The sequence below is a fragment of the Euprymna scolopes genome, chromosome 37 (assembly GCF_053919585.1).
Source record: "Euprymna scolopes isolate OS-2025 chromosome 37, ASM5391958v1, whole genome shotgun sequence".
Classification (NCBI taxonomy): Eukaryota; Metazoa; Mollusca; class Cephalopoda; order Sepiida; family Sepiolidae; genus Euprymna; species Euprymna scolopes.
The window spans coordinates 11,489,785-11,513,033 of NC_136518.1; the positions used below are offsets into that span (position 1 = coordinate 11,489,785).

At 34.7% G+C, this 23,249-nt stretch overlaps 1 protein-coding gene across 2 annotated transcripts in view; it reads left to right on the top strand.

Annotated features, from left to right (window-relative positions):
• The window catches only part of LOC145261083 (rab GTPase-binding effector protein 1-like), a 297,945-nt gene that overhangs the window by 138,723 nt on the left and 135,973 nt on the right, over positions 1 to 23,249 (top strand). The window lies entirely within an intron of this gene.

The window sequence follows — 23,249 nt, forward strand, 5'->3', positions numbered from 1 at the left end:
TATTTCCCTTTCAGAGGGAAGAACAAAATATGGATGTTTTTTTTTTTTTTTTTTTTTTAATGGACACTTGGTTTATTTATTTACGTATTAAAGGAAATTGTCTTCATCGGTGTTAAATGAAAAACGTTTTAAAATCTTTAAAAAAAAACATTATGAGCCATTTTATGTGTGTGTATTTCTCGCATCAATGTAACTTTGATAACTATTTATTGAATTATAATTTTTTATTATTAATCAAATATTTTTTCGAGTAATAACTGCAATAGTGTAAAACAATAAAACATTTTAAAAATCTTATTAAAGAAAATGTTTAATTGCAAAATCTATCTGAATGCATTTCTGTTTCTAAAATGCTCTCCTTCTTTTTGCCCACACATCAGACTTCATCGAGCTTTCCCCTCCCTGCATTTGTCAAATAAATCTAAATCCATTCTCTCGACAGGCCTGCTGATATTGTAAACAGCCTTGTTTCTAATTTGCTTCATCAAACTTTTTAAACAGGAAAATCTGTATTTTCTAGATTTCTTGCAATTTTGTTCAATTTAATGATCAAATGATACCAGAGTAGTTAAATTAAACTTTCAAAATTAAAAAAAAAAAATAATTGGGTAAAAGAAAAAGAAACAGGGATATGGAGATGTTAAAACAAAATTGAAAGTATTATTGCAAAACCGATTTTCCATGACATTCTTTTGTTGAATTATCCTTCCAATAATGTTAGTTTATTCTTGCAAGGGATTATTTTTAAATGAAGTTTATTTGTACCAAATGTAGTTCGTTTGTAGAAAGGATTGTTGATTTTATTAATGATTCCATGAATACTTATTTTCTTGGAATTTTTTCAGGAGGTAGGGTTGAATGGGAGCACTGTGTGTGTGTGTGTGTGTGTGTGTGTGTGTGTGTGTGTGTGTGTGTATATATATATATATATATTTTGAAAACTATTCATAAATATATATTTCTTTCGGGTAGGAAGATATCCAAAAATTGAAAATAATTGAATTTCAACAAGAATAGTGTTCAATCAAAAAGAGCAAATTATATTTTTTTATTCTTACAGTCATAGAACTGCGGGTCTTTGGAACTCCCTTCCGGGATTCTGCTTTCCCAACTGCAATGATATGCAGAAGTTCAAGTGTAATGTTAACAAACATCTTTCTACTCATCTCCCTTCATAATGACCCCACTAATTAAGTCCCTGATAGTAGCCCCCTGCTTCAAAGTGGCACTGTGCCTTGTTTGGGGTGAAAATTGAATAAAAAAAAAAATATCTTGCTACGATGTACAGACCATTTCAATCATCATTAGGCAAGAAAAATTAAAGTGCAAAAATTAAAGTGCAAAAATTAAAGTGCAAAAATTAAAGTGCAAAAATTAAAGTGCAAAAATTAAAAAGGTTCAAATTTTGAAAAGGTCTGGAACCGTTTTAATTTTTGCACTTTAATTTTTCTTGCTTGATGATATCTAATATGATTGAAACGGTCTGCACATCATAGCAAGATATGACTGTATTTACAAAAAGAATAAATTAGCCTGAGTGTTTGGAGGTGTGTGTTGAGCAAAAAAAAAAAGTGGTAATAGGCAGGCAGGCTCAAATCCGTGATGCAAAGGCGAAAAGAAAGTGAAAGAAAACCTGACGTCTTACCCCTACTCCATGACGAGACTAGAAGTTCAGAACGTTGAAATTAGTAAAGTCATTCCAAGATACAATGACTTGCAAAGATTGGCGGCAGAAAAAAAAACCTCTTTGTAGAAAACTGCCCAGTTGAGAGTGAAGGAATTAATGTTTTTAGCCAATTTTTCGATATTTGTCGTCCGAAGGGTCGAGCTTCAAAACAATACTGATCTCATGAATATCCGTTGCCTCTGTTGAAAGTTTTAGGCAGACATACATACATACATACATACATATATTTAAACAGACAGGTGAGGTTTATATAATAGAGAACTTTTATTTCTTGACCTATTGGCTCAGAGCAAACTGTAGTATCTGTTTTGATAATACATTTCATCTTTTCTGTTCTTGATCAGTGAATGAGAAATCTTCTAGATTGAGGCAATTTAATACGGGACACACGCGATTATTTCATGGTTCTTGTTCCATTGCAATGCTTAAATATTACACCGTGCTGCAGCTGAACAGACCAAACCTGTTGATTTACTTTCACCTTAAACCCTCTGCATAATCACACTGGTGTTTGCTTAGAGATATACCGGCAATCTCCTGTCACATTGTGTTTTGCAATCCTGAACCTGCTGCCTCAGCATTGTGTGAATACACATGTATCACTGTCACATTTCGGAGTTCTGTATCAACTAACTTTTATGCATTCTCTAATTAGCTGAGTAACCTCTGTCTATTGCTAATGGCTTCATAAAAGAGGGAGAGGGGGAAAAAAAAAAGAATTTAACATAACAGCAACCTTGTGTTTCCATATATGTTATGTTTCTAAGAACTTATAATTAGTTGATGGATTGAAATTTTAATCATAATAAATTAGAAAAAATGTCATTAGTGGTTCCCTGATAATTTAACTATCTTTATAATTTCTGCAAACTTATTTGAAGCCTTAGAATGCAGAATTAACCTCCCCCTTTTTTTCTTGCCCCCCCCCCCCAAAAAAAAAACTCAAAAGAACATGACTTTTACACTTAAACAAGGTTGAAGATAAAATTGACCGAAATTTTGTGCAAATAACATTCAAGATGAAAACGATTGTCTGATTAATCCAAATAATTAAACATTTCTCGTCTAAAAATTAATCCAAATAATTAAACATTTCTCATCTAAAAATTAATCCAAATAATATAAACATAAAAACATCTAAAAAAAGAAAATCCAGGACTGTAATATTTTGTCGTTTCTGATTTTTTTTTAGATGAGGATTAGTTATTCGTATTATTTGGATTCATTGGACTACTGTTCTCATCTTGAGTGTGATTTTCACAATGTTTTGGTCGATATAACCTCTGACCTTCTTCAGGGGTATGTTGTCAGACTTGGGAATGTTTCTGTCGAACTCTGGAATGTTTCTGCTGAACTCGGGAATTTGGATGGAATTTCGAGTGGAACCCTTTATTTACTTCATGGGGGTAGCATGCTCTGGATAGAGGTCCTAAGTAATTTGCAATTGTATCTTTTTTTTTTTTTTTTTTTTTTTTTTTGGTCGCACACACTGAGGATTGAACCTTCAGGAGAATGTCACATTTTACAATTGATTTTTTTCCAAGTACTCTAACCACTGCACCAGTGCGCCCTTGCGGACAATTCTAGTACGGATTTTAGGAGCCTTAAACCTATTTTTTATTTATAGTTGTAAATGTCACTATTTATTACTAATTATTACTATATATTAATGTATCTCTCTCTCTCTCTCTCTCTCTCTATTTGTATATATATATATATATATTAATGTTTTCTTACTTGTATATATTATCTATTCCCAAAATTCTCGAGACCGACTGAAACATTCTCGAGTTCGACAAAATACACCTGAAGAAGGTCGGAGGTTGCATCGACCGAAACGTTGTGTAATATTTTGTGTTTATTATTCCCATCCCTCCACATGATCCTTTCCATTCCCAATGAACAGCCGAGTTAATTTCTTGGACATTTATGTTTAAATGTTTCTTAGATTTGTGTTTGGACTCGATCATTTCGCATGATATGTATAAAAAAAAAAGGAAAAAGATATTTTGTTTTGCTAACATTTTGTTCACCCCCATCCTTTGGCCTGTTGGGTATTTTATATATACAAACAGTTAGTTGTCATGTCCTGTTATTTTTGCCGTCTGTGTGCTTCACTTGGTTACTTCATGACGATACTGATCTGAACTCTGGCAACATGTCATATGGGCCGTAACATCTCACTGATGGGATATTATTTTTTCTTAATACATTACAAGAATATGGAAAGATATTGCCAATTTCATTGAGCTTGCGATTCTGTACAGGGAAGTTCTTCTGGCTTGTATCGTTACACAGCGTAGACATGGGACTTTCCATATTCCCAAAGAAAATAATCTGATGGGGTTAAATTGCACGAACGAGGTGGCCAGTTCTTAGATCCATTTCATAGAAATTATTCGTTAGCAAATCTTTCTCTCGGTAAATTTTTGTATCATTTACAAACGCTTCTCAGGTGTCAGTCTCTTCATAATGAATTGACAAACCAAGCTAAACTCATAATAATCGATAGTTGCCAAATCTGTAGTTAAAGAAAATATAGAGTTGTCAATTTAAAATTCACTGCTTCTAAAAAAAAAACAGAACAAGTTTGTGTGTGTGTGTATATGTGTATATATATATATATATATATATATATATTAATTAAAGAATAATTATTCTTTATACCTACAGACACTAGTGGCTTATACTTACGCAATCATCGGTGTAGGAGTTGACAATTCCTGCCGGTTATGAGATTCAAATCCAGCCAGAAAGCCACCTTGTGCTCTAATTGCTAGGAATTTACCTTGGGGCCACCAAACAGTTTCCACAAGAATGAAGGGAATTAAAAAAATTATTAAACGCCGAATACATTAGGAAATTTACATTTGACAATCTAAAGTGTTCAAACGAGCTGAAGTCGTGAACGTTGCATAAACGCTAGTTGATTGTCTTTTAGTTATTATTCTGCAGACAGTGCTCATCCTTATGTATTCTTAAAGGGGCTTGATTGTTATAATTAAACAGTAATTATTCTTTATACCTAAAGGCACTAGTGTTTCATGCTTACGCAATCATCAGTGTAGGGGTAACAATTCCTGCTGATCATGATATTCAAACCCAGCCATATATATTAGTGTTGGGAAGATCAATTGGCATTAAAATCGGAAAAATCTGTACACAAAACGATTCTTTTATTTAAAAAAAAAACATTTGTTGTTGTTGTTAAAAACTTAATTTTCTATTGCTTGTACTTCATCGATTTTAAACTCTCAGTAAAACTGAAATCTATAGATACTAGTGTTGGGACGATTAATCGGAATCGGGAATCGGAAAAATCAAAACATTCGAGGGTATCGAAATCAAAAAAATTTGTGCCTATTTTCCGATGCCAAAACGATTCTTTTAATTGCCTTTTTTATATGATTTTGTTTAAAGCAAAACCCTCCATTGCTGATCATAATAACAATAACATAATAGAAATATTTATTGATTTTAAACTACCAGTAAAACTAAAATCAAGAGAGCATTCGCCATAAGTGTATTTTTATGTTTAGGAAAATATCTGCACATTTAACATGTATGTTTTTATGGTAACTGGGGAAAAATAACAAATCTATAGTTAAATATTTAGAGATTTGTAAAGAATTGGAATCGGTAATTGTATCGGAACAGGAAAAAATATTGGAATTGTCCCATCCCTAACAAATACCCCAAGAAGTGTATATTTACAGTTACAGGGTGACCGAAAAACAGGCCCTAACTCTAATTAGGCCCCGTTTCTTAGTGTCTTGTCCAAACGAAATTTAACACAGTGTATCCTTTGTCCCAGCTCCCACTGAGGTCTTGGTGTACTCACGGTCGTTGATTCTGCCATGTCCTGTAAAATAAGGGCAATCTGTGAATAATGGAGATATCACGTTTTTTGGGGGGGTCACCCTGTATGAAAACGTGAATTTTTTTTTTTTTTTTTTTTTTTTTTAACAATAATCCGAAAATTATTAAAAAGAAACAAAAAGACACTCTACAGCTAAATATTTAGAGATCCAAAAAGAATTTGTAATTGTATTGGAATCAGGAATTTAGAACAGAATTAATAATTGTATCAGAATCAAGAAAAATATTGGAATTATCCCATCACTAATAAATATTTTCAAAAAATATCAAAGATGTTGGCCACATGGATTAAATAAAGGGTTCCGTTCAATATTCTGTACAGATTCTTAAGTTCGATAAGATAATCCTGAAGAAGGTCGGAGATTACATCAGCTGAAACGTGAGAATAGCACTAAAGATGAGAACAGTGGATTGAATAATTCAAATAATTCGAATTTCAAGTTAACAAGTTAAGATTGTTATAAAGGTTGATCTCCAAGTGGGTGTTTTTATCATGGACAGCGGTCGATCCCTGTTGGAAGGAAGTTGGTCACCTCGCTCTACTGCTGCTTTGAATCCGTATTTTCCTCATTTCGGTGCTTCGTACATGTAAATGTCAAGATAGTGATAATAATTCTGTGCTGTTTTAAGCTAAAACCTAAAATGACGTCACCGTAATGTTACCATGTATTTTAGCTGTACCTACCTAACGTTTCTCGGCTGTTTTTCTGTAATTTCATCTTTGTTTTAACATTTTTTTTTTCCTTTCATGTTCCCCTCCCTTTGCCAAATTTTCACAAAAAAAGAAAACAAAATACCAGACTAGCCAGAACAACTCTGAACAATTTCTCCACTCTCTATCTGTGCCTAAATCTAAACATGGTTATCCACTCTCAGAAAAGTTGAAAATAAAACTCTTTGTTGGCACAATAAAAACGGTCCTTCTCTATGGTGCTGAGGCATGGACTCTTACAAAAGCGCTGAAAAAGAGACTGGATGGCTGTTACACACAGATGCTCAGGACAGCCCTCAATACATCATGGAGGAGCCACGCAAGAAACCAACAGCTTTATTGTGACCTACCACCAGTATCATTGAAAGTGCAGCAGAGAAGGATGAGAGTAGCCGGTCACTACATGAGACACAGCGAAGAGGAATTAAGCAAACTAGTTCTTTGGATACCAACAGATGGACACCTAAACCATGGTAGAAGAAGAATGGCCTACATTGACAACCTGCTACAGGATACAGGATTGGAAAGTGTTTGGGACCTGCAAACTCATGCAAGATCGAGAAAATTGGAGATTCGGTGGTGAAGCGTCCTGAAAGACGACGAAAATAAATAGATCTAAACACAGATTCCATGAACAAAGTTTCTTTTCAAGAACTGCCCGTCTGAAGAACACTGTTCCGCTGGTCTGCTTCCAGACTGACTACAGTATGGTAGCCTTCAAGTCCAATATAAACAAGTTCCCTTAAATAATCTAAGTGATCTAACAGGAATTATTACTGTATGCACTACGTATATATTGGTTTAATAAAATAATCGATAAAAAATTGTCTCTATAATAATAAATATGTAATCTGCACGAATTAAAATATCATATCTAAGCGAATCTTATAACCAGGCAGTGCTAGTATATATATATATATATATATATATATATATATATATATATATATATATTATATAATATATATATATATATATATATAAAAATATTCAATGCTACAAAGACAAAGCTTTTTAACAATTACAGGACCTGTGGAAATTTCACAGCGGACTCTTTCATATGTAATACATTGATGTTGGCATTCTGTGGATATTCAGTGTAAATGGAGACGCTCTGATATTATTGTAGCTTTTTTGTTAAAATTGCAAAAGTATTTATCTAAGCTAGCAGGGACGCCAGTGTAGCCGGTTGTAAAATATGTTTAAATATGATATTTTAATTTATGCAGACTTCATATAGATTATTATAAAGTTAATTTTCTATTGATTCTTATATATTATAAAGTCGTGATTCCAAAAATAAAATATATATATATATCCATATGACTTGGGTACATCAGCTTGAATCGAAACCAAAACTTATGAAGAAAAATATAACTGGAGTACCTTCAGCTATAATAGAAACCAAAACTTATGAAGAAAATATATATAATTTGTGTACCTTCAGTATTAATAAAAACCGAAACGAAAGCTTATGAAGAATTCTTGGTAAAATTATTTATTACAAGTAATGTTGGTTTCTGGATAATTCAGGGAAAGGCAGGGCCATTGCACTTGAAATTTCAAAGGTATTTGAAAAGTGTTGCATTCCAGTCTTCTTCAAGGTTGGTTTTTAATGTGTAGAAAATTTAGCTCCCCATAAAGGAGCACTCTAGAGTGGGATAAAAAAGTTACATTTCCTCAGTATAAAAGGATTTTTTCTTCACTGACTGAGGACAGAAGATGAAGTATAGTATTAGAACAAATCCTACACTTTGATCCTAGCTAAAAGACCAAGTTAGGCTCTATTTATCTCCCTTTCATGACATAAAAATGTTGCACAAGGTTGAAACAGTGGGAATTGAAAAGCCAGCACCCTAGAGGAAGAGCACTTAAGCTTACAAAAAATGCCTGGACAGCCCCATTGGAATTCTCTGGTATGAGTGCCTCTGGAGATTACAATAAATTAACCTCTTTACAAAGGGTGAGAAGGCAATGCCTGGGAGCATGGAGCTCCTAGAACTGCACAAGACTATACCATTTGGTCCAACAAAGAACAAGCCAACTCAATTATGATCTAGTCTCTAGTGACTTCAGGGTCAAAAGACCCCTCTCCCCTGCTAGAACAACAGAGGAAACTTTGAGGTTTAACAATATCATTTGTCGGCTTTACATCCATTTCATATGTTGGCATGTATTGGACGGTTTTAGAAGTTGACTTTTAAATTAATCTATCTCTGGCCAGGTCTTTATTTCAGGCTCATCCTCATCACTTCCACCCATATTTTTCTTAAACCTTCCCCTGCCAACTGATCCTACTACCTCAACTGTTATACATCTAAATTGAGCACTTTCATCCAGTTTTTTCATCATTATATTTGGTTCAACACCTGTAAGCACTTTTATCCAATTTTTTTATCATAATATTTGGTTCAACACCTGTAACAGGGCTCTATGAACAAATTTATCTTTAGTTGACCTTTGACAACTAAATGTTTTCATTTACTAGCCAAATAGAAAAGTTACTTGCCACATGATTTTTAGAATATGACATGTTCATTCTGTGACGATTATGTACATAATAAATGTTTTTGTATTTTTTTAATAAGTGTAATTCTAAATATACAACAAATTTTATATTGATACATGAAGGTATAAACATTCTAATATCTCCAGATGTTTTTTAAACAGCCTACGTAAAAAAAAAAAAAAAATAGTATATTGTTCTATTAAACTTTTATTGTTTAAATAATTACATTTTTTTCGTTTTATTAAAAAAAAAAAAAAAAGAAAAAACGTTGAAAAGACATTTTTCACTCAGGAGTGAGCTTTAGAAGATTGTCAGTGAAAGAAATACAATCGCCAAAAGATAAGCGTTTCATTATTTCTAATCGCCACTTTGAAAAATCATTTGCAAATGTGACTGTTTCACTCGCAATGTAGAGTCCTGTGTGAGCAATTTCATCCAATTTTTCATCATCATATTCGGTTCAACACCTGTATTACATATTGTTTTATCTCAAATCTAAAATGTGTACATATTCAATGCGATGGAACATATACATAAAAAAAATGTTTTATTTTTATTTCTATCAACTATAAATTTCATTCACTAAAATATTATGATTAGAAATAACAAAGATAAGGATAACTGTCCGGATTTGTTTTACAATCCACAGAGGTACGAAAAAGTTGTCAAAAAACAAATATATAACAAATAAATGTTATCAAAGACAAGATAGGTTACTTTTCTTCCTAACTGAATAAGTTTTTAGTGTTTTTATTTAGTGCAAAATGTTTATTCAAAAAACAAGTGATGTTGAGCGTTATATGCGAACAAGAAAAAAAAAAAATTACCACAATGTCTCTTTATAACTTTTGATTAAAAATAAAATAAAAATGATGGTAGAACCCTATAAGATGATTTTCCTAACATTTAATTAACAGAATGAAAATGGCTTTATTTTATTAGCCTTGTTCTTGTCACCATTTTTACTGCTTTTATTCCCCCCTGAAGTGGATAGTATCAGTAAGTAAAGAATTGCCTTTTAGAAAGGTTTTATTTACTGTAAAATACACGTACGCTCTTGAAAGGACCGAGCGGGAAAATGAAACAGAGGGCGCTTTTATTATGAATGTCAATCCCAAGGGGGATAACTCTTAACAACAAATTAAATCATAACATTTTCCCCGTCCTAAAGTATTCAAGTAAGGGGTAATTAATTATAGACAAATTTTTTTTTTTTTTTTTTTTTTTTTACAATCACATAAGAATCATTTTATTTACAAATAACATATGAACCCAAACTGCAGTTTTTTCAGTATTTAGTCACAAAATCCTTATATTTACTAGGGAATTGTCGAACTCGGGACGACCTCCGCACAGATTGGCAGGAATGCTGATTTTCAGTATTATTTTTTTGTGAAATCTGATTTTCTTCAAGATCAGACGATTGATTTTTGTCTTCCTCATGACCAATGTTTTCATTAGTAGAAGGTTCAAATAAAGTCTCTGAAGTAGTAGGATTATTATTAGAGTTTTCTTCATTTGATGAGTTTGGAGCTAAGTCTCGAACGTTGACAGTGGTTTCAGTACCAGAAGGTAGTTGAACATAAGCGTAGTGGGGGTTGACATCTATTAGGGTGGCAGGCGTTACAGGAGGGTCATGTTTACTTGTTTTAGTGTGGTTTCTAATATATATTGGGCCTGGTTTAACCCAAGAAGGAATTGAAATTCCGGAAGCAGATTTACGACTATATTTAAATAGTCTATCATGGGGAGTCATATTAGTGGCAGTACAAAGTAATGATCTAATTGAATGAAGTGCGTCCGGTAGTATGTCTTCCCAATAAGGTAGTTTCATTTGATTAGAATGTAATGTTGTTTGAATGGCCTTCCATAAGGTACCGTTGAGTTTTTCAATCTGTCCATTACCTTCAGGATGATACCTACTTGTTTTAGAAGTAGCAATTCCTTTTTTGTGTAAAAAATCCTTTATTTCTCTTGCTAAGAAATCAGAAGCACGGTCAGTATGTATCATGTCAGGCAAACCAAAAATTGAAAAGAGTTTGTTTAGACAGTGGATAATGGTTTTGCTTGTCATATCTCTGCAAGGAAAAGCGAAAGGAAAACGGGAATACTCATCAATTAGAGTAAGTAGATATTTGTTGCCATGTATAGAAGTAGGTAGAGGGCCTTTAAAATCAAGATTTAATCGTTGAAAAGGTAATATGGCTTGAATGAGAGTCCCTCCATTGGTATTGGCGAATTTGGGTTTCAGTAATTGACAGGATGAGCAAGAGTCAGTAATATTCTTAATTTGATCCAAAGTAAAAGGGAGGTTCCTCGTTCTTATAAAATGGCTTAGTCTTGAAACACCAGGATGACATAATTCTTTATGTAAATCACGAAGATCTTGTAGATTGTAAGTAAGAGCAGAGATGCGAGAGAATGTGTCAGCAGCAATATTTTCAGGTCCAGGTCGATAAACTATAGTGAAATTGTATTGGGATAATTCTATACGCCAACGACATATTTTGTCATTCTTAATTTTTGATTTTCTTTTATTGTCGAATATGAAGCTGATGCTCTTCTGATCTGTGATGACTTTAAAGTGCCTGCCGAGTAGAAAATGTCGCCACTTACGGAGAGCTTCTACAATAGCGGCTGCCTCTTTTTCTACTGCTTAATTTCGTTAGTATTGAGAGTTCTTGAAAAAAATGCAATAGGACGACCTTCTTGATTTAGTGTTGCAGCAATGCAATAGTTACTAGCGTCCGTTTCTACTTCAAATTCTTTATTTGGATCTACCGTTATTAAAGTGGCGTCTTTTAGATCATTTTTCAATGTTTGAAAAGATTTTAATACAGATGGAGGTAGTGGAAATTCTTTGTTTTGATTTAGTAATAAAATTTTATCAGAAAATTTTTTAATGAATTTGCAGTAATAGGAAAACATTCCAACTATTCTTTTTTGAGATTTAAGATTCAGCGGAGGTGGCATTTCGAGTAATGGTTTTAGTCTTTGATAATCGGGAGCTATTTGATTATTTTCTATGGTGTAGCCGAGTAGAGTAATAGAGCTAGAAGAAATTATGCTTTTATTTTCATTTAAAGTGATGTTATATTGTTTAGCAATTTTGTAGAATTTTTGAAGATTGTAATCGTGTTCTTCTTGATTTTTCCCACATATAGTTACGTTATCAACATACACAAAGGTATCGGTTAGATTTTCTTTTTCTATAATATAGTCTATGCTCCTCTGGAAAGCACTTACTCCATTGGTGACGCCAAAAGGAAGACGAGTAAATTGAAAAAGTTTGCCACTTACTTCAAACGCAGTGAATTTACGATCAGCATGATTTATAGGTATTTGGTGATAAGCAGATTTTAGGTCGAGAGTAGAGAAGATGTTATATTGAGCGATGTCGTCTACCATCTTATTGATATTAGGCATTGGGTAAGCGTCTAGTTCCGTGAATCTATTAATGGTATCGCTGTAGTCGACTACCATTCTTTTCTTATGATTCTCATTCGAAGTTACAAGAACTTGCGCTCGCCACGGAGATATCGAAGGTTCAATTATGCCTTCTTTCAACATTCTAGCAGTCTCTTCTTTTATGAATTTGTTGGCGGCAAAAGTGTAACGTCGGGATTTCGTCGCAATAGGAGTAGTATGAGGAGAAAGATTAGAAAAGAGAGGAGGGGGTGGAACGTTTATGGTAGGAAAAAAATTATTCGTGTTTATAGCTCCAATTATAAGTTTGTCTCTAGGACCGTCGAATTTAAGTGTTACTTTTTTATATTTTTTTAAAATATCTTTTCCGATTATTAAATCAATGAAAAGGTTTTCAATGATTTCAATTGTTATTCCAGAATGGGTTTTATCTTTCAGTATTAAATCCACGACAGCTTCGCCAGTTATTTTAGCATGTTGATCGGAAGCAGCCAGAGCTATAGTTTTGTTTTTAGGTATTGTGAAGAGTTTAAGTTTTTTAGCAGTATTTTCATTAATGAATGTTTTTACACTGCCGGAGTCCACCATAGCGTTCACGAAGTGCCCGTTAATTTGGCATTGAGTGAATGTGACATCTTTGGAGTTAGTTCCTAGTCAGGATAGAGAAGGTGAGGGGTAGTCAGAGTCGCCATAAAGAACAGCAGTATGAGTGTTAGAAATAGAAGATTTACACACTTTAGCCCAATGACCATTTTTTTTTGCATTTTTTACATTCGGCGTTTCGTGCAGGACATAAATATCGAGGATGACGTGATTTTCCACAGAAAAAACAAACCCCTTTTGGATGCATATTTTCTTCAGTCACAGCTATACGATTGTAGCCCGAAGGATTATTTGTAGCTGCTACAGTAAAGTTATTTGCGTAGCTTATCGAATGCTTTTCTGCTTGTTCAAGAGATCTGGCCGTGGCATATGTGTCTTGTAAAGTCAGGATGGGTTTTTCTAACAGTCGTTGTCGGATGGACGAAGAAGAAATTCCACCGATGAAAGCTTCCCAAATGTATTGATTTTTGTTTTCTTCAGCAGAAACCGCTTCGAAGTTACATGTTTTGGCAAGCATTTCCAATTGTAGTATGAAGGCATCTATATTTTGTGTTGTTTGTTGCTTCGTCGTCATCAATCGATATCTATTATAAACAATATTTTCAGGTTTTAAATAAGCGGCGTCCAATGTTCTTAATGCACTATCGTAGTTGGTTTTATCGCTTATTAAATCGAAAACAGAGGCTGAAATACAATTGATCAAGGCAAAGAAATTATCTGAAGTGTTTTCGATTAATCCGTTATTATGTGAGCGGATATAATTATGGAGGGTTAATTTCCAATGCCTATAGGATTTTTCGGAATTAGGGCATGTAGGTTCCACCTCGAATCTGTCGGGACGTAAGATTCGATCCATTATTTTTTTATTTTTTTTTTTTTACAGTTAATAAAATTGAAGTGGATAGTATCAGTAAGTAAAGAATTGCCTTTTAGAAAGGTTTTATTTACTGTAAAATACACGTACGCTCTTGAAAGGACCGAGCGGGAAAATGAAACAGAGGGCGCTTTTATTATGAATGTCAATCCCAAGGGGGATAACTCTTAACAACAAATTAAATCATAACACCCCCCCCATCCGTAACGTTGCTAGCCTGTTTTATTATCTTGTGCAGCCTTTCTCATTTCTCTTTTTTTCTTCTACTTATTTTTTTTTTTTTCTTATCTATGTGTTAAAACTGTAAATTCGAACTCTTGTCTGTGTACGTTGAGATATATTATTTACTATAATTGTTAAATACCTACAGACACTAGTGTTTCATCCTTTCGGGAATCATCAGTGCAGGGTGTCACGATTAACACCAGTCGAGAGATTCGAACCCTGGCAACAGAAGTCATGTCTTGCTTCATTAGCAAGGACCCGAACCATTCGGCTACCGTCAACTGTGAGAGATACAGTTGAATTTCAACATTTATTCTTATTAAATGCTTTTGACGTCAGTCAGAGTGATCTAATCATTATATGACGGTCTGCGCGTATTAGCTAAGTTGATCAACTTTATTACAACTGAAAGTTTCTTAAAGGGGCTGACATTGTTACTTACTATAATAATTATTAAATACCTACAGACACTAGTGTTTCATCTTTTCAGGAATCATCAGTGCAGGGTGTCATGATTAACACCAGTCAAGAGATTCAAACTCTGGCAACAGAAAAAAGGGGTTTTAACATGAATATCAATACACAAAAAAAAAAAAAAAAAAAAAATTTGGAGGAGTATTCTAGAACTGTAAGCCATGTTTAGTTTCAGAACAGTTTCCAATGGTTAGTTGTTCTACACAAATCCTGGAGGTGACTTGTTCTCAGTAGACAGTTTTCGGGTTGGAATCCACAGAGCAAAAGATTCTTCCCGTTTTGACACAAAAAAACATGCAAAGTTTCTCCAGAAAGGTTTAATATTTATGGAGCAATTTTGGTTTCTGATTGGTTGGTAGCAGAACGTGAATTAATTTAATTTGTCAGTTCCTAGTAGCATCGTTTATAATTAGAATCTCCTGACTGCGGGATCATACCTCATTAGAAGACAAAAATATTGCAACCCCCCCCCCCTATTTTTTTTATAATGGGGAAGTCCCTTTGGTTTATTCTGCTCAAAAATGAATATATATTTTTATATTCAAGTGTACATAATAAAATTAGAAATCATTTCAAATTTTAGCATATAAAAAGACGCCATTTTTAATTTTCTTCAAATGCCAAACATAGATATATATGTGTACAGAAAAGAAAAAGAAATTGATTTTTATTTTTACCTTAAAAAGGGATGGGCATGTGAAAAAGGAAGCCATTTCTTAAATTTGATTATGCAGCTTTGTTCAAAAATGCATCGTACATATATATATATGAATAAATATAAATGCAATATGTACCCGTTTAAAAAAAAGATTCATTGTTTGTTTGTTTTTTTGTTAATTAAAACAATGCAAAAACAAAAAATAGGACATTTTTGATAAGAAAAAACTAATGTGCATAAAAATAAAAGTCGATTGTAATTTATGCGCGCCTTAAAATAAGCAAAAAATATTTGTTAAAAGAAAATTTGCAAAAAACTGATGTAAAAATTATTTGTCAAAAAGGAAATTTACAAAGAAAATGTTTAAAAAAAATGACTTTTTTTAAACCTTTTTTTATTTTTTTTTTATTTCAGTAAAAGTATTAGTTATGCATTAGTAGGTTAAAGTGTTAATACAAACAAAATGGATGCCCAGGACTTTTTCTTTCTTTCTTTCAATATATAGAAATTTATATGTATAAATTGGTTGGATAGAATAGAGAAATAGAAAAAACCAACAAGTCACCTTCCATTGTTAGTTCAGTGAGAAATCTTAATATATATATATATATATATATATATATATTATGTCGAACATTATAAATTTACTATTCATACATTTGGGTAATGTATTAAACCAACTCAAAACATCATCAGATGAAATCCCCATAGATTAGGAGTAACGTTGGATTTTGTTTTTGGCAATATTCTATCTAAAATCTTTTTACTAATGTTTCCTATATCTGAAATACAAGGAGAGATTACTCTACTTGTACGCTTATTTTCAAAGTTAGGTTTGTGGTTCTTTAAAGTAAATCTTGGATGCGTCGAGATATAAACTTCAATATTATTAATGCATATTAATTTGGGAACAAATGTTCAAAACAGATGCATTTATGTCTTCTTCATTTGCAAGTTTAGTGAAGTTAACCTGGTTTATCAGCATAGATATGGGGCTTTACATATCCTCAGAGATAATAATCTAATGGGGTTAAATCGCATGAATATGGTGGCCAGTTGACAGGTCCATTTCGTGAAATTATTTGTTATCAAATGTTTCTCTGTAAATTGATCGTATAATTTGAAGTCCATTATCCTGACTACTCAGCTATTTCAAAATTGGTGTTTAGTTATGAGTCTCTTTGACACCTAAACAAAGATTTCTGATATTTAAAAATTAAACAAATTTTACAATTTATTATTTACTATTGATGTAATTTTTAAAAAATATTTTAGATTTCTGATATTTAAAGATAAAAAAAATTCTAAAATTTATTATTTTTAAAGAAATTGCGATGAGCAAAATCTCTTAATATTCATTAAAAAGATAATGTCCTATAAACGTATACTTTAACCTCTTGTATCTGTTTGTCTATTTTATTCGATTTCTCTCTATTTTTGTCGCCCTCTTCTCTCTCTCTCTCTCTCTCGCCCTCTTCTCTCCTCCTCATCTTCTCTCTTGCCCTCTTCTCTCCTCCTCATCTTCTCTCTTGCCCTCTTCTCTCCTCCTCATCTTCTCTCTTGCCCTCTTCTCTCCTCCTCATCTTCTCTCTTGCCCTCTTCTCTCCTCCTCCTCTTCTCTCTCTTGCCCTCTTCTCTCCTCCTCATCTTCTCTCCTCCTCCTCTTCTCTCCTCCTCCTCTTCTCTCCTCCTCCTCTTCTCTCCTCCTCCTCTTCTCTCCTCCTCCTCTCCTCTTCTCCTCCTCTTCTCGCCCCCTCCTCTTCTCCTCCTCCTCCTCTTCCTCTTCTCTCCTCCTCCTCCTCCTTTTGTTGTCACCCATTTCTCTCCTCCTCCTCCTCCTTTTGTTGTCACCCATTTCTCTCCTCCTCCTCCTCCTTTTGTTGTCACCCATTTCTCTCCTCCTCCTCCTTTTGTTGTCACCCATTTCTCTCCTCCTCCTCCTCCTCCTCCTTTCGTTGTCACCCATTTCTCTCCTCCTCCTTTCGTTGTCACCCATTTCTCTCCTCCTCCTTTCGTTGTCACCCATTTCTCTCCTCCTCCTTTCGTTGTCACCCATTTCTCTCCTCCTCCTTTCGTTGTCACCCATTTCTCTCCTCCTCCTTTCGTTGTCACCCATTTCTCTCCTCCTCCTCCTTTCGTTGTCACCTATTTCTCTCCTCCTCCTCCTTTCGTTGTCACCCATTTCTCTCCTCCTCCTCCTTTCGTTGTCACCCATTTCTCTCCTCCTCCTCCTTTCGTTGTCACCCATTTCTCTCCTCCTCCTCCTTTCGTTTTCACCCATTTCTCTCCTCCTCCTCCTCTTCCCGTTTTCACCCATTTCTCTCCTCCTCCTCCTCTTCCCGTTTTCACCCATTTCTCTCCTCCTCCTCTTCCCGTTTTCACCCATTTCTCTCCTCCTCCTCCTCCTCCTCTTCCCGTTTTCACCCATTTCTCTCCTCCTCCTCCTCCTCTTCCCGTTTTCACCCATTTCTCTCCTCCTCCTCCTCCTCCTCTTCCCGTTTTCACCCATTTCTCTCCTCCTCCTCCTCCTCCTCTTCCCGTTTTCACCCATTTCTCTCCTCCTCCTCCTCCTCTTCCCGTTTTCACCCATTTCTCTCCTCCTCCTCCTCTTCCCGTTTTCACCCATTTCTCTCCTCCTCCTCCTCCACTTCCCGTTGTCACCCATTTCTCTCCTCCTCCTCCTCCTCTTCCCGTTTTCACCCATTTCTCTCCTCCTCCTCCTCCTCTTCCCGTTTTCACCCATTTCTCTCCTCCTCCTCCTCCTCTTCCCGTTTTCACCCATTTCTCTCCTCCTCCTCCTCCTCCCGTTTTCACCCATTTCTCTCCTCCTCCTCCTCCTCTTCCCGTTTTCACCCATTTCTCTCCTCCTCCTCCTCCTCTTCCCGTTTTCACCCATTTCTCTCCTCCTCCTCCTCCTCCTCCTCCTCCTCCTCTTCCCGTTTTCACCCATTTCTCTCCTCCTCCTCTTCCCGTTTTCACCCATTTCTCTCCTCCTCCTCCTCTTCCCGTTTTCACCCATTTCTCTCCTCCTCCTCCTCCTCTTCCCGTTTTCACCCATTTCTCTCCTCCTCCTCCTCCTCTTCCCGTTTTCACCCATTTCTCTCCTCCTCTTCCCGTTTTCACCCATTTCTCTCCTCCTCTTCCCGTTTTCACCCATTTCTCTCCTCCTCTTCCCGTTTTCACCCATTTCTCTCCTCCTCTTCCCGTTTTCACCCATTTCTCTCCTCCTCTTCCCGTTTTCACCCATTTCTCTCCTCCTCTTCCCGTTTTCACCCATTTCTCTCCTCCTCTTCCCGTTTTCACCCATTTCTCTCCTCCTCTTCCCGTTTTCACCCATTTCTCTCCTCCTCCTTCCCGTTTTCACCCATTTCTCTCCTCCTCCTTCCCGTTTTCACCCATTTCTCTCCTCCTCCTTCCCGTTTTCACCCATTTCTCTCCTCCTCCTTCCCGTTTTCACCCATTTCTCTCCTCCTCCTTCCCGTTTTCACCCATTTCTCTCCTCCTCCTTCCCGTTTTCACCCATTTCTCTCCTCCTCCTTCCCGTTTTCACCCATTTCTCTCCTCCTCTTCCCGTTTTCACCCATTTCTCTCCTCCTCTTCCCGTTTTCACCCATTTCTCTCCTTCTCTTCCCGTTTTCACCCATTTCTCTCCTCCTCTTCCCGTTCTCACCCATTTCTCTCCTCCTCCTCCTCTTCCCGTTCTCACCCATTTCACTCCTCCTCCTTTCGTTCTCCTCCTGTTCTCACCCTTTCTGATGCAAGCTTTATCTTTCCACCTTTCTCTCAATCTACACACTCCCTTAAACATATTTTAACCTCTTCAATCTCTTTCTTGCCTCCTCGCTCATTCTCTTCCTCTCTCCTCTTTCTCATCCTTTTAAGTCAATAAATGGCAAAGATAAGATTAAGCAAAATGTAATTCACCGACTTAACAAAAAAAAAACTAATCTTTTTATTGATTGAAAGCAACCAATTTAATGTCGACAAAAAAAAACAGAACAAAACAAAAAACAATTAAATTATTTAGAAATATTTGTATTACGAGATTTCCATCATCCAGACTACTATTCGCATCTTGGTTGCTATTTTCGCAAAGTTTCGACCGATGTAACCTCCAGCCTTCTTCAGGTGCATCATTTTGAACTTATCTATTTTGGAACCGATAAAGAATTTTGAATTGAGCTTTTTATTTAATCCGCTGGCGTAGATTAGTCTTGTTCCGTCAGACATTACTCGGCACTGAAAGTGTTATTGAATTATTTAACTTTGCATTATTTGGACTATTGTTCTTATCTCGACAACCTATATGCAGTTTCAAACTGAAGCCTTTATTTAATTCATCAGAATAGTTGATTCTACTTCCACTATTTGGAGGGTTGAAGGTTCGACGTGGCCTTTTGACTAGGAACGAAGTGTAGTACCTGTTCGGATACTACACTTTACCTTTACTGTCCGGTCAATGGAGGAGAAATCTTTCATGACTGAGATAATGTTTTATTTTGGTTCTTATCCAGAGTGTCCCTTTAAGCTAGATTTTCCTCACATCAAAACCCGACCTTGTGTCTAACTCTTCCATGGCAAGTGCTCGTCTGAACTCCAATCTCTGGTCCCCCCTCCCCAATCTTTCACGAAAAACACCCGTCTAGCTGAATCCACTGTGAAAAATTTCCCCCACTCTGTATGTGCCTAAATCAAAACGTGGAATCCATGAACAAAGCTTCTTTCTTAGAACTGCACGCCTGTGGAACTCTGTTCCGTCTGCCTGCTTCCCACCTGACTACAACTTGGATGTGTTCAAGTCCAACGTTAACAAATTCCTAATGAACCGCCCCCTTAAGTAAACACTTGATCAAATCTCCACACTAACGTAATGTACTTGCAATAACCCTTATCCCTGAGTGGCTTCCGGGCCTTGATAAGTGGTGATGGTGAGCACTGTAAAAAAAAAAAAAAAGTAAATAGGAGTAATTTGTGTTGTAATCATAATGATTACCATATATCTTGATAAAAACAATAAAATGTCACTTATACGCACGCGCGTACGCAAACACGCGCGTGCGCTGGTTTATCTTAATAAGTAAAAAAAAAGTAAAAAAAATAAATAAATAAAAAAATAAAATAAATAAATAAAAATTCTAGTAGGTAAATACTGATTACGTTGTCTAATTGAAGTAATCGTTGTGAGTAATTGCATGGATCCGGTCACACCTCGGCTTGTACGAAAAATGCCGTTTTCCCAGATGATTTTATTGACGCTCTCTTGTATTTGACAAAAAATACAGCACCAAACTAATTGATTAAGGTATTTTATTTTCTTGGAATCGTGTGTGTGTGTGTGTGTGTGTGTGTGTGTGTGTGTGTGTGTGTGTGAAAGGGGGGGGGTAAACAAACTCGAGGTAGTTCAACTTTAGCATAGAGGCTGTTAGACTATTTCACCTACTTCGTTTAGTTTTGACCAATTTTTTTTTTTTTTTTAATTTGTATTCAAACTAGGTATGTGCAAAATGAATAGCCGATGCTCAGAATGTATAAACATTTTGACACTCTCCCTTTACTTAAAAATTCAGCAAAAATCGAGAAAATTAACCAATTTTAATTAAATTTTCAGTGTTTATATCAAATAATGATCACGGAATTTAATGCACACATTATTTTCTATTTAAATCCGAGTGGAAATGCATTTTTTTGTTTAAACAAAAAATACCTTTACTGAAGTTATGGTTTTCAATAGTAAGCAACAAAACAAAAAAAATGAGTTTATTTTTTTTTTGCTTTTTTATGAAAATAAAACATGGTAAATTTGTAACAAAATATATTTTAATTTTTACAGAAACATTACGATAAAAGCCCCTAAAGTCCGTATTAATGAATTCGATATAACTAAGAAAAATTAATTTCTCGAACTACCGATAATATCATTGAATTAAGCATTGTTTATTTAATATTTTCACACACAAAAAAAATTATAATTGCAAAAAATATTTCTACTTTTTTTTTTTTAATTACATGTTTCGCATGATTTTTATATGTAAGATTCTAATATTTTCCTTGCTTACATGAATGTGAAACTTTCAGCGTAACATAATTTTTTATATAATCTTGAAAAATAACCTTTTTTTTTTTAATTTAAAAACTAAATTAGAAAAATGGTAAAAATTAGACAAACGTTCACGATAGGAATGTACGGATGCACGTCTGGGAGGAAAAAAGAAAATCAGCACTCCCTCCCTCTCTTTAACTACCTGACATCATTTTCAGACAGCCTTTCGACTGTCTGAAATTTTGGGCTTCCGTATGTGATGAGGACTTTGTTTTCTTTCGCAAGAATCTCTCGCTTTTGTGGACTAAGTAAGCAATTTTTTGCACAAACAACGTGTTTTTTTTTTTTATTTAATTCAATATCTTAGGACTTTACTGATTATTTTTGAAATAGACTCAGAAAACTAATATTTATCTTTCAAAGAAGTTTTACAATGAATTTATTTAACTTTAAAATTTAGCCAAATTAGTTTAGCTCGCCGTGAAAACATTTCTCATAACTTTTTTTTTTTTTCACGTGTACAAATATTTTCTTCCTTTTGGAAATTAACTTTCGTCCTTAATCTTTCAAATACAACCAAAAAGTAGTCGGAAACCTACTAAAAAATTATGATAAATCGGCTTTCAAAACTATGTCTCCCTAACTTTATCCATCCATTTTTGCCCGTACCTAATTAATAGACTAGCAGGCCGCCCGGCATTGCCCGGTTGTAAAATACACTTAAATATATTTTGATTAATGCAGATTTCATATTTATAATCATATTATATTGGACCGAATATATAGTAATGATTTAAAAAATTAAAAAGAAAAAAAATGACCCGTGTGCCACCACCGAGAATCAAAACCAAAACGTTTAGCTTACAATTTACTTTTTCCTTTGACGTTAATGACGGAGCTCGTATGAAGACGTGTTTGCTGCAAGGCTAAAAATTAAAGCATGAACCAATAGCTACTATGTTACGCATGCATATTCGTAATGCCATTGTTCGACCTTCACCTGCCAAATTCCATTTTTTTTTTTTTTTTAATTTTCATACTTTTGCACAGAATTTCTCTGGCTAAAACCGATTTATAAAATTTTGCATGGGTTCAAATACCCCATATAGTAAGTTTCATGTCTGTAGACCAAAGACTCGAGGAGTTTGGTAGGCAAAATTTTTTAAACAAATATATATACATAAATATATATATAGACAGAGGTTTGTGCTTACTATAACCTTTTTACACAAATATTACACTAGTATAAATCATATAGAATACTAGCAGTTCCGCTCAGTTTTGCTAGGGCCCTATGTACATATATTATTCCTTAATTGGAATTCATTTTTGAGATGAGCATTATATATATTAATTCATTTTTATTTCGGACTATTATTCTCATCTTTATTAGTTGTTGTTTTTTCATCTTTTATTGGTTTGTTTATTCACAACGTTTCGGCCAACTATTCCTCTGGCCTTCGTCAGGTGGTAACCGCGACGGATAGGAACTTCGAATCTCCTAACTGCATTCTCAGCAATTACTGCCATCCGTAGTTGTTGTCGTCTCACCACATTTTGGCCAAGTAAACCTCTGGCATGCTTTAGGTGGGATCGAAACCGCTATCTTCAGACAATGTTCATCTGGAACTGTAGAGATTCAACGTCTCTATCAACTGCGCCACGGGCCCCGAAGGGGCGATCAAGGTTGGATTCTTTTGATCTTATAAATCCACGTTTATTTATTATCTGATCTTCCATAGTCGGGTCCGTACCGATTGGTATATATATTATTCCTTAATTGGAATTCATTTTTGAGATGAGCATTATATATATTAATTTGTTTTATTTTGGCCAGAGGAATAGTTGGCCAAAACGTTGTGGATAAACAAACCAATAAAAGATGAAAAACAACAACTAATAAAGATGAGAATAATAGTCCGAAATAAAAATAAATTAATAGGCCCCATGTATTGTTCATAACTTTGTGCATATTATGTATATATTAAAAAGTGTGAATATGTACGGTAATGCCTTTCTATATAAAAGGCTTCCTTAACTATCATAGGGAAAAGTTGGTAGAAACCGCAGACGTCAAATTTTTTTTTAACTTTGAACCCAATTTTGACCCCCTTAACATTTATTGTTTTGGGCTCAAATTAAATTAAACTCTTTGATCCATG